The 3,274-nt window shown below is 51.1% G+C and overlaps 1 long non-coding RNA gene across 4 annotated transcripts in view; it reads right to left on the reverse strand.

Annotated features, from left to right (window-relative positions):
- The window catches only part of LOC119327620, a 5,147-nt gene extending 4,732 nt beyond the window's left edge, over window positions 1-415 (reverse strand). For all 4 annotated transcript variants that reach the window (XR_005158618.1, XR_005158617.1, XR_005158616.1 and 1 more), the window contains exon 1: window positions 310-415. This is a non-coding gene — a long non-coding RNA (uncharacterized LOC119327620). The remainder of the gene's footprint in view (window positions 1-309) is intronic.
- Window positions 416-3,274: the final 2,859 nt, after the last annotated feature.

A 3,274-nucleotide genomic window follows, 5' to 3' on the forward strand; every position in this document is an offset into this window, starting at 1 on the left:
TGGAAGGAATCAGGAGGAAGAAGTTAAACAGGGTGGAGTTCCAAGGAGGCATTGAGCCGCTGCCTTTCATCATTTTTGTGGAGAAAAGTTGAGATAGTGCACGGGAGGGGAGGAGGCAACAACCCAGCTCGTGGAAGCCAGCGCGGAAGAGCCTGCGGGGGAGGGCGGTGGATTGAGGCGGCGCACAGGAGATAGCATCACCGGGATCCGGGGTCGAAGGAGCGACGGGCCATGGCAACACGGAAGGGGGAAGATAGGGTGGGGGAGAGAGAGATAAATCAAGGGAAGGAGGAGGGGAGCAGGGGGTACCTACGCATGGGGAGGGGGAGGCTGACCGATGGCTCGAGCTCCACCTGCCATGGCGACAAGGAGAAGAGGGCTAGGAGGTCCTCGATGGCCGGCGCCTCTCTCCTCGCCGCTCCTTCCTCCAGCGCCGGCCTCCAGCTCCGGCCGACTGGCCCTGCTCCCCCTCGACTGTGACGTCGGCGCCCGCCACCCTCCTCTACCACCCGCCCGCGCTCTCTCTCCCAGCCCGCGTTTTCCAGGCGAAGTCCATGGGGTGGCCGACAGATCCGGCGACCCATCGGAAGGAGGAGGAGGTGGTTGGAGGGAGCGGCGGCGGGTGAGGACGAGGGAGGGAGGAGCGAGGGGCGCGGGGCTGTGGATTGGGGCTAGGGTTAGGGAGCGGCGGCGGGTGAGGACGAGGGAGGGAGGGAGGGAGGAGCGAGGGGTGCGGGGCTGTGGATTGGGGCGCCGCTCTCTACCTCGCGTGCTACGGTGTTTTTTCTCCTTCGCGTGGTGCGTTGCACCCCCACGCGCGGCGCGATACGGTGGGCTTTTTTCCCTCGCATGGTACCGTGCGCTCGATGCCTTCGTTGTGACTACCTACCCCTTCATCCTTTATAAGTTAGATGTTGGTTAGCTCAAATCTTTTCAGCTGTGAGTCCATCTGTGTATGCTCAAACCGCCGCTGCTATTGAGCGCTGCCCACGTATGGGCCACACGCGGCTAATCACCACGAACAAACAGGCCTCCACGCGCTAGCCGGCTGTACCGCCGCCACACGCTACTGTTGCTCGCATCTCGCCGAGTCAACACATGAACCGATGACCGATCGAACTCGCCCGATCTGCCGAATCGACCGCAGGACCTGCTGCTACAAGGCCGCAACTCACTGCAAGGCATCCAACCATGCGACTGCTTCTTCATTCTCTAGATCAATCAAACATCTACCCCGTAACCTAGCTCATGATACGATTTGTTAGAATAAATTCAAGATCATCGTTGATCATCCGAGAACCAAACAATCACACAACAAGGTTCACTATCATGCCTACATCCCCGGAGCCTGACAACGGACGCTCCTCCCAATGACATGGTTACAATACTGCACCCTGGCTGCCCGGCCATCGGCACACGCCACAATATTTGACACAACTCTAACACAGCCTTTTCCCATTTGGTTTTCTGGTAGTGATTTCTTTGCAAAGTCTGTTAGCTCATGGCTGGAAAAGGCGGTATGTGCACTCCCCTGCGACATTGTAGGATGCCTAGCAGCACCTTGGATCGTGGGATGGCATGGTTGGAGGTGGAGCAAGAGCTACGACGGTATGTGCACTCCCCTGCGACATTGTAGGATGCCTAGCAGCACCTTGGATCGTGGGATGGCATGGTTGGAGGTGGAGCAAGAGCTACGACATGATTTCCTTTTTGAACAGAAGAATAAAAGGGTGAAGAAGGAGCAGAAAAGCTGCGATGTTTACGCAACGAAAAATAAATTCAGTGTGTCTTGCTCCCTCTTTGTTTCTCTCGTTCGTTAGTTCAAGGTTCAGGGTGACACCAGATTCAGTGCATTGCATGTCATGCCAGGTGAAACCAGTGCCGTTGCAATTTGATCAACCAAAAATAAAAGTATATAGATGAACAATCAGGTCACAATTTGGCGGTGTGGGTTGGAGATCTGCAGTTGAATGCTACCGATGCTACATCGCGACTAGTTAATTGCTTACTTGCCACCAGCCGATCCGTCTAGGGGCCTGGAGTACGTAACGTAACGTGCGTGATCCCCCGCCCCCGGTGAAGTCAAACTCTTTCTCCCAGGCCCGGTTCTGAGATTTTGTGGGTCCGGGGCAAGTCAAAAATCCAGGGCCCCCCAAAAAAGGGACAATAATATATATATATATATATATGTGTATATATATATATATATATATATATATATATATAACCAATAAACACTTCAGTGCATTCAATTTTGGTATTTACGACTAATATTTTTTACATAGGGTTTGTCTAGGGCACATTTAGATGTACTATAGTTATTGCACATCTAAGTGAGACAATCAAGTATAAAAAGGAAAGGAAAAAAGCAAAAGAAAATTCCCACACAAATCTCCGCATAAGATCAATGACATAAGATTTAGATGTGCAATACTTATGGCACATCTAGATGTGCTTTAGCAAAACTGTTTTACATATTATCCTAAGTTTCTTCTAAAATTCTGCTGGCCATCCACGTCCTAGTGGTAAGGCCATGATTTGCATCATTGCATGGCAAGAAATCACTCATTCTTCTATTGGGGATAGACATATGCATGAAGAGGAAAAAAAACTCCTAATGTTAGACATCCATTGATCCCGTAAAACATCGAGAAAACCCAGCTATGCAGCACCGAACAAGGTTAAATGACAGTGAATAGATGATGAGGACAGTGTAAATAATAGGGAAATAGTAAGATGATATACCTCAGAACAATCACATCGGCTGATAGGCGTTCATGATTACGCGCTCCACAACAACATGATGTGGACGGAAGCACTCGGCGATGTACTCCCAGCGCCTGCAAAGTGGATAACGGACGGGCTCGGCACTGTCAATCGCCATGGCCTGACGATGTGCGTGTGAGTCCTGCATGGCCACGCCCAGCTACGACTCACACTCGCACGCCGCCGGCAGATAATACTCCTATATGATGTTCGGGACCAGGTCGCCGGAGTATTCTCTAGTAGCGGGATCTGAAGTTCGGGGCCAAGAAAAAGGGAATAGGGAGTGAATTAGGGATCCGATCTCACATCTGACGAGTTACAATCGTGTTGATTGTACGACGTGATTGCGTGCGTACAATATGGGCTTTATTTCGTTTCGGAAGATGGAAATAATGAATTACTGATTGCGTCCTTGTCTAGTTTTGCTAGGCTTTCATTTCACTTTTTGCGATGAGCCTAGGTTTTCCTTTATGGAGCCAATTTCGTCCTGGGAAAGATACGGGTCTAT

Source organism: Triticum dicoccoides, chromosome 7A (genome assembly GCF_002162155.2).
Source record: "Triticum dicoccoides isolate Atlit2015 ecotype Zavitan chromosome 7A, WEW_v2.0, whole genome shotgun sequence".
Lineage (NCBI taxonomy): Eukaryota > Viridiplantae > Streptophyta > Magnoliopsida > Poales > Poaceae > Triticum > Triticum dicoccoides.